At 40.5% G+C, this 13,647-nt stretch overlaps 1 protein-coding gene across 3 annotated transcripts in view; it reads left to right on the plus strand.

Moving 5' to 3' along the window:
* Window positions 1-13,647, plus strand: part of LOC105670102 (POU domain, class 2, transcription factor 3S-like) — a 118,207-nt gene that overhangs the window by 11,843 nt on the left and 92,717 nt on the right. The window lies entirely within an intron of this gene.

Raw genomic sequence — 13,647 nt, forward strand, 5'->3', positions numbered from 1 at the left:
GCGTCATTGTACCGTGAGACAGTTCTGCAATTAGCGCGATTAATATATAATTTGAATAATCAGCGCGGCATTTACATGCAACAGGATAAGATTTATCGGTGCATGTTTGCTGTATAATGCATCGAATCACGAATTGAACGGGATTAAGGAAATTTTTTTATGCAGCGATATAATTGCTGCACGTTGCATTCTATTGCACGAATATGCATAGGATTTTATTATAATTACATATTCAGTGAATAAGTTGCATTAATGTATATTGTTATTATTGTTTTTAACCGTTAGTTTAGCAAAACAATCTATATCAATATAAAAATGAAGAATTTTGTGCACGTAAAGCTCAAAATTGTGTGATAATACAGAAGATATTACAAAAAAATGTGAGAAATCTAGAATCTGGAAGTCCTCAAGAACGTTCTCTTTCGTAATTATTATAATTTGGAGGATTATCACATTTTCTCGACGTAAGATTTCAACGAAAAACTAATATTGTCTGATAATGTTTGAAAGGAAATGCGCGGGAGGTCGTTTCAAATTTTGCGTTATTATATGAGTCAGCAATGAGGTGATGGCGGTATATTCAGAAAGCGGGGGTCGTTTTAAGTAAAGATAATGACAGTGTATACAGGAACATGCGTGGCTAATGCCGACACACGTCTCCATACTCGCCGCTTCCTGCCTCATGTATTCAAATTAAACCACGTAACACCGTCATGGAGCTCGTATAATGGTAATGATGATGGTAAACGAGACCCATGGACGCTTTCGTTCAACGCCGCCAGATCTTGGGAAAGCACGAGCATGATTTCACGAGCCGCGATGACGATGCACACTCTCGATCGTCGCGATAATTTGCAAGACTCTGCCACCGCATTTGCGGCTAATAATTCATTCCGGAAATTATGCGAAAAATTACACATTTCTGCGACTAATCGATACGTCCATTTATCATAATAATTAGTCGTATAATTACTTCTTGATAAAAAATCGTGACACTTGAGATATAAACGGTGATTTTAAAGATACAACACGTAATGTTATTAACTGCACCATGCAAAGCGGCGTGATCATAAACTGATTCAGTTATCAAGGCGCGCGCCGTAGCAACGACACGAGGAAGAGATCGTTGCCCCGCGCGAAGAAACTAATCTGTCCTCGGGATCATTTCGTGATTCCTTCGGATCTACTTTCTTTGTCCCATCCCGTTTTCTTTTTCTCTCCGCGCCGAGCCTAATAACTTCTTCCGGACTCGCGTCGGCATCGAGGATGTCGTCCCGCGAGCGACATAATTAGGTACGACGCTTAATGTAATTTTAATAACTGGATAAATAAACATAAGCATAAGCAAGGCGGCGTAATTTGAATCCGGATGTGCCGACGATGAGCGGTTTCGATAAAGCACAATGTTAATGCCTCGCTATAGAGAGAAACTGCAATCCTCGCTCTGTCTCCGTCGCGCGAATCGTTCTTGTCTTTCGCCCCTCACACCGTTGCGTGCGATGCGTGCGATGCGATGCAATGCATGCGTGCGCGCATACGTGCGTGCGTGCGTGCGCAGTCATGTTATTTCGCAGTTTATGCAACGTATGCTAATCCGGCACGCAGTCGTGTCGGCCATTCCCCAAATAATGAATAATCAGAATCACGGAACTGTGCTGCATCGGCTAAACTGCACAATACGACATTATGCATATTCTCTTTTATAATCAAGGTTTTATAATTATAATTTATCGAATATTTTATAATTTATCGGATAATTTATCGAAAAATCGATGATTATAATATATCTAAAATATAATCATGAGTATGAGATTTTTGAAAATTAAAAGTTACAAATAACTTTCAGAAGAATTGCGCATATTACATATGATATTTTTAACTTATTGAGTTTACAATTACGCTTTCCATCTTACAAGCTTTCAAATTTCTCGTTAATAATGCCGTGACTTATTAAACTTGCTCCAGCTATAAAGCCGATTTCTTCATCGAGCGCGCCTGCAATGACTTTATCATTAATTCTTAGTTCTGTAGAAGGAATAATGAGAGAGACGAGGTAATCAGCTTTTTTCATGCCTTCTTTTTCCATTATTCCATTTCATACGTACTGACTAATGTGCAAACGATTAGATATTCAGATCGTACATCTCCCTCACGAGTTTTTATGGCATTCCGCCGCTCTCTCATATGTGGCTTCGACTGAAATTAACGATGAGATTCGCCGTGTTTAATTATATTACTGTACTTCTAATGGTTATGTACGAGGTTTTGCTTTTTATGGAAGCAGGTGTTGAAAAATGGCAAAGTAAAAGCTGTCTTCTTTTCTCTCTCATGCATATGCATTCAACGATTTAAGGAAGGTGGAAGAACGAAAAAATTCTCATATATTTAAACTTGAGTTATAAAAATTTTTTCAATGCGTGAAAATATTCAATTAACGTGATATTGCTTGAAATATATCGGTTCGATCGTGTTCGGTTTCACTTTATTGCCAGGAGTCTTGCTTTTCCGGAAAGGACCGTCATGAATTTTCATGACCCTGAAGCATGACTGCTCGCGGTTTTTAAATTGTTTTCGCTGTAGTTAATAAATCGCCTGCCGTCATGCAATGCGTACAAATTTGCAGCGAAGTTGCAAGCGTAGATATCGTCGCGTTAACTTGCGCAGTCGCTACGAAGATTGATGAAACGTGAGCCGCGGGCACGATCGCGGCCACGAGAACGATCTTTACACCCTTGTCAGCGTTATCTAGATAGAGACTCAAATTTGCCATTCTGTTAGACGCGTCGCTATTAATTAATCATACGCGCGGTGCTCCAATTTTAAGTGAGGCAATCGCGGTTGGTAAATATCTTCAACGTCTCTACAATTCACTGGTCGCTATAATGCAAGGATTCCTGGACTCTTGCCAATATAGTTGTAGGATGGGAACAATTATCTTATCTAACAAAACGCATAATCAATTAGTCACATTGTATGGATCAATGCACTCGATCGTCGTCACGATCCAAACCTCCGCGTTCTTGACCCGCCATACGCAATTTGCATGTTGAAAAACTTCTGTCGCTTTCTTTTTATGACTCTTTCTGACGCTCAATTAGCATTTTTCAATTTCTAATTAATTTTTTTTACCTTAATGTATTATGAGATAAATCTCGAACAAGACTAAAGTTAAGTAATTTGATATTTAATATTATATTTTATTCCAATGAAAACACTGCTGATGCATTTGTTATCTATTATCATTAATTAATGATGATAATAGCGCACACGTGTCGACATTCTCAGCTATTATTATGATGAGAATGCAAATTTATTAGTCGCGACAAAGCGGTCACTTATTAATTGGTAATACGTCACGCACGACTCCAATTTTTCATGTATCTTCAGCGAAGGCGGTCATGCATGTACGTATATGTCGGCGTTGTATTATACTGTGTGTGCACACTTGGATGTAGGCACTCATGCATAAGCATAATTTCAACGATCTAGATGCTCGCCGATTAGCTGCTCGTGTTATTCGTGCGTTACGTTACGTTACGTTGCGCATATGATTACACAGCTATCTGTATACGATACACAAGATGCTTCTCTCTAAGAAGTCGAGCATCTCAGCTTGTGTGAATGTAGATACGAGAAAATATAATTTAATGTCTAAATTAAAATTATTTTGAAATACAATATAATGTTCTTGAAATATTAATTATAATATTAATTTTGTCGATCTTAAAGTATAATTTTTTAAAATTCTTCATATTTAATGACTTGTTTGACACTTAATGATTCAAAAAATGCATTAATTCTGCGATAACTGATATATGCATACCTTCACATGTGCCTGCGCGTGTTCTAGATTTTCTGACGAGTCGAAAGAGCAAACCCACTTGAATCGTCCATTGTTTATGGCGCTTTAATTAGACGGTTAATGCGACCGGTATAGAACCATGAATCTCTTATCTGATACGTTTCCGGCGAAACATGGGAATTATTTCCGCACATGCAAATACCAACGAAAAGGCAAATCGAGTTATGCTTCCGGAACGATTTTACCGTGTGATAAGGATGACTACGTGACTAAAAATATATTTTTATACATATTACGCGATTTCTATATATATAAGTTATATAAAATTGTTCTGCGAATTGTTTTTTTTTTAAATAATGTTTTGTAAAATTACTTTTTTGTATAAAGAAATTGCTTAAAATGTTTTAAGCGGGGAAGTGAAAGCATTAATAATTTTTCTGTGGCTTAACAAATTTACAAACAATTTCGCATTAGAACACGTGTTTAAGTCATTACCTCAAACATAGCATTATCTTCTACAATTATCTCGTTTTGCCACGATATCCGACCATTTATAAACGATCTACTGGCAAATGATACAGATCGGCGTTATAACTGATCTAAGATCAGTGACATTATAACTTTAATTACGGATAAGTAAAACGTAAGCCGTTAGGAGCGCTTGCGCTTTTTCACTCGGGTGCCTAATTACACGTTCCTGGTTACACGTATCTACGGACTAAGTGTATCTGAGGCTTACACCCGAGAGACCGAGCGTCATATTCCAATCACGACTAACGATCAGAGCGGTCTGTACTCGTCACGGGAAATCGAATGTTAATTATATTTTAAGAGAACAGACCCGGTAATTAAGATGGCGAGCGCACGAAACGCGAGGATGTTCCTCTGGGCGATGATCGCATTTGAGGATAATATCTCTCCTATATGGTGGTACATATTAGGCGACTTAACGAGTCAAGCGTGCTTAACGGCGCGTTGCAGAGTTCCTTGGGATTAACTGGCCGTGCCTAAACGCGTTAATACATTATTGTACCGGGCGCGTACAGAAAGACAGAGGTAATTAACCCCCGCACCTCGTAAGCAGCCATATTTTAAGGTCCACTTGCACGTGTCTCCCCGGTGACTTCTTAATCGACCGTACGACTTCATCATGTCGGTGATTTCATTCCGACGTCCTCTTCCTTCTTCTTTTTTTTATATCGCTCCGGGTGTGAGTTCGTGGTCATTAGCTCATCGAGGGCAAAGGTCAAATTGCCACGTTCTGAATTTTGCATTTTTTAGATTTTAACTTGTCTCTTTCTCACGTGCAAGCACGTTCATTCATTAAGCAAAGATGCGGTTGGATAATTATTTTCTATATTTATTTATCGTCTGCATATTTTTTTATTTACCTGCTATACAGAAGCATCCGATTAACGCGCGACAGCACAGCTGCAACTTATTTGATGACATTATCATTTTCGCTCTTCACCCTTTCGGAGGATCAAATCGCGTCTCCCGTGAAGCTTCGCTGCGATGTTTACGTGCGTCCATTCGATGGTATGGGTCGTTCCATGCGGGTGATTCATCGAGTAACTGCATGCGTACGTTGCGCGTGAGAATAGTAAAGGGTAACCGAGCATTCCAACTCCGAACGTTGCACCGGGACGACGTTTATGCAGAATTTCCACAGAAAGGGGTCACGTAAACAGGATGATGGAAAATAACGAAAGGGTGCTCGTGATGCTTACTCGTGATTCATACATTAACCCTTGATGTATTTTGTTTATTCATTAGTCCGCTCATATTGCTATGCGCAAAAACGAGTGATATTTTTTGATTAATTAATATCTAGCGTGCGATAAATGTGTTTTACGTAGAATATGTAAAATACACATTCATATACAAAATGTATACATAGAAAGTGTAGAAAAAAGGTATTACTGTGTCATAATATTATCTGTATTTGATATCGTACGTGTGCATTGCCTTATCGTTGGATTAAAGCGAATAAATAATTCAAACGTTATTGAATAGAAAACAGTCGCGTAATTAATTGAAGCTTAATTAATGCAATTGGAAATTAATGATGACCATACGATTTGACAGGCTGAGCATTAGGCGCTAATAATATTATTTTCAAGGTTCACAATGCGTCTTATTTAAATTTCACAAGCGTTTATAAAAAGTCGGTTGTACGAATTTTAAATGTAGGAAATGGTATTCCTTCTCGAGTTGCACTAAAAATCGTGTTGTACAATATTATCGATTCCGCCTACCGACTATTCGATGTCGCAATAGTCAAACGACTCTCTCGTAACGTGACCGCTTCTCTCGATCGGTTTCTCTTTCTTTTTTCCTTTTCGATCCGGTCGTAACTATCATCGACAACGAGGCCCGCTGGATCTTAATATCGACTTATCTATCGATCGTCGACTTCCGCGAAGCATCATAAACCTCGGCCCGTTAAGGCGCGGTCAGGACCACTTGTCGATTTGCGCGATGCAGGAAAACCGCGTACATCTTTTTTTCGCTCGCATTCGTTCTCATTGCGCCGCGAGTTACCGCGGCTTCTCGCGCAACAGAGGGGAAATTAATCCTGAGAACATGACTTTTTGTCTACGTGAACACCCAAGTGGCGGCGATGTGTTCTAAAACGCGCAAGGGTCGAGTGAAGTAATTTGCGTCACTTAGGTGTGTTAATATTCTACTTGTTGGTTTTTGTCTATATATACCGTGGGAACTCGCGAAATCTATGCTTTTTTTATTGTTGAGTGCGTATTAATAAACTGTTAAAGTCACAAAGTTGGAGCAAAATTTTCGTATTTGTGGACTGAAATATTATAACAGCTGTGTAAAAATTTATACATTATGAAAATGAGATAAATTTGCTCTTCTAGAGCAAAATTCTTTCGTACATATTCGTAATTGAACTATTCTGGTTAGCGTTAAACCACATTGATTTCATCTCATCTGAAATATACTTTCGATTGAATTCGAATTGACGATTTCGCTATCGGCACGCAACTTTGACAGCGTGATGTTGGAGAAAGCCGCGCCAGTCAGCAAGGATGACAGTGTATTAGTAAAAACGACAGCAAGAGGTACGGAGGGGCGCTGCAGCAGGGCCCGATAAAAAGGGGCCCGATTCGATGGGAATAAAAATGCCGCGCGCGTAAGATCCGGCGCGGTTTAGCGGCAGTTTACGAGTCGCGCGGCGAGTGGTCGTAAAGTTTGCGCGCATAAGCCGGCGCGATAATGATTACTACTTCCGCGCGGCATGTCCCTCCTCTCCGTTGAGAGGAAGTCGGCATTTCGCGAATTGCCGTATCTCATGATCGACTGCCGTGTTCAAGCTTTTGTTCGTGTCTCTGACGGGGCGGCCCATTGTCTAACTTTGCTCTCTCTCTCTCTCTCTCTCTTTCTCTTTCTCTCAACGCTCTCTTGAAGCCATCGCTACCTAAACTCTTTCCCGGCACGAAATGCGTGCCTACCACCGCGGTCGCTTAGTTTTTTGCCCACGTAACTCTCATTTTGATCAATTTGAGTTTTTTGCCGGGGCGGCAACCGTTGACTTTACTACCGAGACCTCATCTTCACTCTTCGCCCGTTTGCCGCGTCTTTCTTTCTCCTTTCGACTCTTCCTCTCTCTTTTTCTCTCGTTTGTATATCCTTTTCCTCTCTGCCTTGTCTTCCTCACTCTCGCTCGTTGATTACCTTTCTCACCGATCTCGCCTCTCTTTCTCTCGCACGCGCGCGCATACGTTAAATCTCATCTTCCGTCCCACGTGCTCCTTCCGTCGGCACAGTGACTCACTCGCTCGCTCATGAGCTTCCGTGACGTTCGGATTCGCCGCCTAGACGGAGAAAAGAACAGTGACGGATTGTTAGCCGGGGGCGTGCCTGATAGTTGGCACTCTTCTGTCCTTAGGATCGCGGCGGAAGTGCTTCGTACCCGCAGCGAGTTTTGTGTTTCGTATCATTCATAAACGCATGTAACGTAATGATTTTGTCTTCCGGTCGGCGTGCTGCTCGTTGTAAATTAATTTATGTTCAACATTAATGTCGGTTTCTAAATTAATCGATCTATAAGAAATATGATTTGTCAAGCACGTATGATTTAAGGATATTGGAACAGTCTATCGATCATATTTAATTAAAATATAATTGAATGTATAAAATGAAATAAGTGGAAAACGCAAGATATCTACTTGCAATAGTATCATATTTCTTGTTGATTAATGCCTCGTAAATTACACGCGATAAAAAATCATGAATGCAAAATGCGCTGCCGGTTGCTTCTTTGTGTTTAACTGTTTGGCAAACTAGTTGAATGAAGCCTCATGAAACTCGTCTAGCTAATCGTAGAATCGTACGTGACCGATCGAATAGTCTTGTCGATTCGTGCTGTAAAATGTACCGTGAACAGAATTGTGAAGTGCCGAAGACCGCCGCGCGTTGGACATTCTCTATTTGCTACGGTCAGATACAGAGAGACACGTGTTTGTACGCATGTACGCTGTCACTGTCATACATGAAATAATAGTTAATAAATTACTTTGGAGACGGATTTAAGTTAATAGTTCTTTTCGTTTTCGAATTTTTTTGTTAAATAATATATTAAGTGCGACGACGATGTAATTTTAAAATAAAAATTTTCTAATAAGATATATTTTCTGTAGCAAAATATTTTTTTATAAAATAATTGTTGAATATCGCATTTATCCGTTCAAACTAATAACCGCAAAATTATCCGCAATTGTAATTAAGTCGCGTAACATATTTGCTCGCTGTAAGAAAACACGTATGTAAGATTGCCGAAACGAGACTTTCCCATTATCGAGAGTACAGGCCGTATGAGAGTACAGGCTGGCCTCGGAGCAACCGCAATAAGTCACAGAAAAGAGTAGTCGATGCTCCCGGAAGTAGAGTTGGCGGCGAATGAGCTAACGGATGGACAACGCGGACTATTATTTAACTTTAATTGATGATAGCTTGCAAACACTGTTCCACATTGATGGTCATCGATAATCGCTAATGATTCCGATCTCTAGCGCACTGCTGAGGGGCATCGCGAAACAATCCTCTTGGTATTCTGTCTCTCTTTAGCGCGTGAACATCTCGTAGCACACGTAAGCATGCGATGATCGATATTTTGCGCGAGAAGTATTGATACTTTGGTAGGGATATTTCTCTGCTCCTTTAACGGTACCGATTTTAGGCTCTCACGGCCTAGTTTAGTGAGACGCGTGGGTTTTACAATTACGATCTAGAATAAAAATTATTACAGCTACTATTTATGCTATGTTTATATTGCCGCGTAAACTGATTATAATTTTTAACAATAAAATTTGTTCTTTTAATTTTATATCAATCAGATTGCAGAATATATTTTGTTTCTCTTACATAAATAAACATTTTTCTAATAGTATAAAAAAGTAAAAAATACGTTGAATAAATACTAAAGCATTATTTATTTAGAACGTTATATGCATGTCCCACATAGCTGATCCGCGCGTTTTTGAGCTACGAGATCCGTTGTCTTGTTTTAACTCGCCACTCGTCGAATAATGCAAGTAATCGCTTAATCGATAGATGGTCGCGCGATACGTCGCCATGAGAAGCGGAATTCGCGGCGGGCAAACGAGATCGTTACGTTGTTTCTGGTATTTCGTGCGCGGGCGGCGCGGGGAGGCGAATGACGTGTTACGGAGGTAGTTAGCGGAAGAAGTCCTCAGGGCTACGTACGTACGTACGTTACATTCAGACCTATTGGTCTTTCTCTCTCACGATGAGAAGAAGAAAAAAAAGGGACGGACGTCGGTGGTACAAACGCACCCGCGGTGATGATTAACAGCCGGCCCCGGCGCATATCTTCGGGGCCCGACCGGCGAGGGTAATCGATTAATACACGATATCGAGCCCGCGCGTCTCTCGCGGCCATTGTTTGTTGTTAATTACACTGATACATCTAATCGACAAGCGAGGATCGGCTATGATTCGGCGATTTGACCGGTCGCGAATGCGAACCCGGACTCTGACCCGCTCTCCGAGATGTAAATGTTCCTTTAATGCAGATATCGGCGGCGCTGCACCGCGACGTTCAGACGCGGGGCCAACGGCGGCATTGTTTGGTAACATTGAACGTTGCACCGCTCGTTTATCTGCGCCGAGCATCGGACCCGCCGTTCTAATTAATACAAGTCGACGCGTCACGGCGACCGCTTTCATTACGAATGGTATGAGGCGAGAGTCCGCATTATGACATTTATATGCGAGCGTATGCTTCACACCGTTAATAACGTGCGCAAATTTAATCAGATTAGTTGTCGAATTTCTCTTCACGTTGTTTCTCTCAGCGTTGCTTTATTTTATAGAGCGATAAAAGATTTTTTTTACGCAGTGTTTTCTTTAATTGAATATTGTATAATTTTTAGTAAAAAAAAGAAAGTTTTGCAAGTCTATGTATCAGTAAGTGATAATTAACTTACAAGATTACAATTGTTCTTAAAAATTTCAATTAAATTATATCCGCGCAAATAAGTGTCTTAAATGAATAAAATATTGAAATCTTATATTGATATGTCGAAATCAGCGACAAAAATCTTGCAGATAATATTCTTATTATCTGTACATATAACAATTTTTTATATTATAAATTTTTGATTTCTTAAGAATTAAAAGTACAATTGCTATGAGTAGGATTAATTATGTGTTTATGAGTTTTTATTAAATGTGTTCCACTACAAAAGACAGAACGGGTATATAAGAAAGGAATAACATTGATTGAAAACATTTGACAAAGATATCACTAATATAGTTGGTACATCATACAGTTGATACACGGTTAGTCAATATATAAAAGTCGGTTGAGTGAATACATACATATTATCGATCAAATTCTTTCGGTGTCAGTAAAATAGAATCTGTGCTAGTAAAATAATGTAATAATATCGATGGAACTTGGACCCGTGATTTCAACACAACCGATATTGTATGGATCAAGAATCGATCGATTAAAAAAGTTTAATCCATGTAATATAAATATGTTTGGTAAGTTTATTTGTTATCATAGATATTTGTCACGTAACTAATCGTCCATCATTGTTACGTTGATGATTTCTGAATATCAGAATTACTTTATACACACGCTATATCGCAAAATAAATTACAGCTTAAAGTTTTCACTTAAATTATTATTTACGACTGCATTACGGCATGACACTGCGCTTACAAATATAAATGTCATAAATAATAATGTTTAATCAAAAATTTGAACTTCATAAAGCGCGACAAGTTTGTTTCAAGCGAACGTCTACTGCGCGTTCCACCTGTTCGAGGTTAACTGTTAAATCGCCGGTTAATTGCGCGCGCCCGCTCGCAAGAACGAGCCGCGTTCCGTCGATGGTGCGTGGCCGCAGCAGAGTGTCGCGTTAATTACCGAGCGTTAGGCAGGCTCCTCCCTCCCGGCATGTAGGTAGATGGATGGATTACTTAACACTTGTCACGCCTCGCTAATTAACATTCAGTCATCTCCCTCTCGGAAGTGCCCCCCTGCCCCGCTGCCGCGACGATGACGACGCGACAGGTGGAAAGTCGTTTAATATTTATCGACCATCGCTCTCTCGACCCCGTTGGCACCTTCGGGGCCCCGATACGCACACCGGCACCCGACCACGGCTCCGGTTGCCACTCAATCAGAATTCGTGATGGCGCGCGACGCTTCACAGAAAATATTAGAATACGACGCTCGTGGTCGCCGATTAGCGACGGATAAACGAACGGAGATATATCTTTTTTATTTATTTTCACCCGTGATCGTCAACGTGTCGCGCGGGGTCCCGGTGGGTTCTGTCAGAATTTCAGATGCAGGACGTTTCGTCACGTTCAATGTAATCTGCGCATTCGATCGCAGCCGAGTGTCGTCGAAGGTGCAATTGTTGAATGATTGTTGAATGTAGGCGTGCGCCTATATGGTAACTGATGAAACTTAACACGTTCAATGCCGTGGCGTTGCTCGGCTGACTCTAATATTGTCGTCGACATTCTTGGAAGATCGTCGCGAGAAACGTTTACCGGTAGAATTTTCGTTGGCCGCTTATCTGTATGAGAAACGCACGAGTTCGATGCAAATGAGATAATCCGGGCGCCCGTTATTTTTGCAAATGCACACTGTATGCGTGTGAAAATAAAATATTGTTGTATAATCGCCAAGGACGTCGGCTGATATAAAGATAATAACAGAAATTTATTTTTATTGATCGACAAATTTTTTAATATAAATTTCATACAAAATTTATACAAGGTCATGCAAAATATATTAATATATATAAACTGTTTGCAGAATAATTATAATGCTGTCAGAATAGGCACACGTTATTGAATTCATTGGTGAAGTTAATTAACAATCTTAAGCAACATTTTTGATACGGTCAATGCTTGAATGGTTCACAGCCTGGGAAGACCGTGTCCCATTGGCGTTAATGCCGAGGCTAATGACTGTAGAAGTCGATGTCATAATTGGGAGAAAAAAGATAATGCTGTATGAAGAACGATGTCAGAAGAACGGTTATGACATAATTACGCAAATACGTCGTCTCATTTCACGCTTTATTCATTAACCTTATGTTTTGCTTCGACCTGGACATTAATGGTTATATATTTACGATTTCGTGATCAAATAAATCAAATGACGTTTAATGACAATAGAATTAGTATATCTAATGTATGTTATTTACTGAAGATAACTAAAAAACAATACATTTTTTTTCTGGAGGAATAAGAAAAAGATGGAAAGTTACTTTTTCAGGCAACTTTAAAGAATAATTATGAAAATCGGGTTTCACGTCAGTAATCACCTATCGATCGCGGTATATACATCACTGCGCCACGATATCTAATGAGGCTATTAACACGCTCCGCGCCGCCAAGGAAACTTGGATGGGCGAGCGTTTATGACAGCCGATGACCTACCTAGCGGCTTCCATTAGAGCCACGTTGAATGAGACATTTGCCGACTCCCGCCAAGCCGATCTCCCGGCTTTAGCAGGTGCCCGGTCGTTGAGGTACCATTTAAAACTTCCTTCGCTTTTACGCGCCGGCTGTATACGCGACGACGCGTGCCTTCGGGCCTGATCCGATCCCGGACCCCAAGTCGCGTCGACGACGCTATTAGCCGGCTCGGCGCATTAGCGATCATCGCGCGCTGAGAATCCCCGGCGTTACGTAAGGCCCCCCCCATTATAGCGCAAATTATACAAGCGACTCTTGCGGTCGGTTAGAAATCACTTACGGCGATCGGCTCCTTTACCGGCGCGATGTGACTCGCGCTTTGCATAAATTATCGCCGGAATTTTCTCTGAGCGTATGCAAATTACGAGCGCGCGGGGGAAAAGGAACGCTTGAACAGACCCGCCGCCGCGATTGCGTCGAGATTGCGTTGATTATATCGGGTATGAATCACGATCGCGCTGCAATCGTTATGGATGAACGGGCATGCTTGATGTGCGTAGCGCTAACCTGCGTCATTGAGAAGGATGAGAATTAAAAATCAGCAAAATTATCCGCGTAGGCTTCCTCTCTATGCGACGTGACGCGTGTAATTTAATACATTGTTTTCTTTGATGTGAATTCACTCGAGGCTCTCGATATACATATATATTCGCGTTCAACCTTGTTGGTCATTCCTTTCGAAATGAGATAGAAGTACAGTTATTACTACCGGCGGTAAAGGATAATTATTCAGAATTATGACAATTGGAACTCATGATTCCGTTTGTATCGCGGCGTATAATAGATCACGGAGTTTATATTTATCACGACGTTACTACTGTGAGATGGGATAAAATTACATTAGCGAGAATATC

This window comes from Linepithema humile, chromosome 4 (genome assembly GCF_040581485.1).
Source record: "Linepithema humile isolate Giens D197 chromosome 4, Lhum_UNIL_v1.0, whole genome shotgun sequence".
NCBI lineage: Eukaryota > Metazoa > Arthropoda > Insecta > Hymenoptera > Formicidae > Linepithema > Linepithema humile.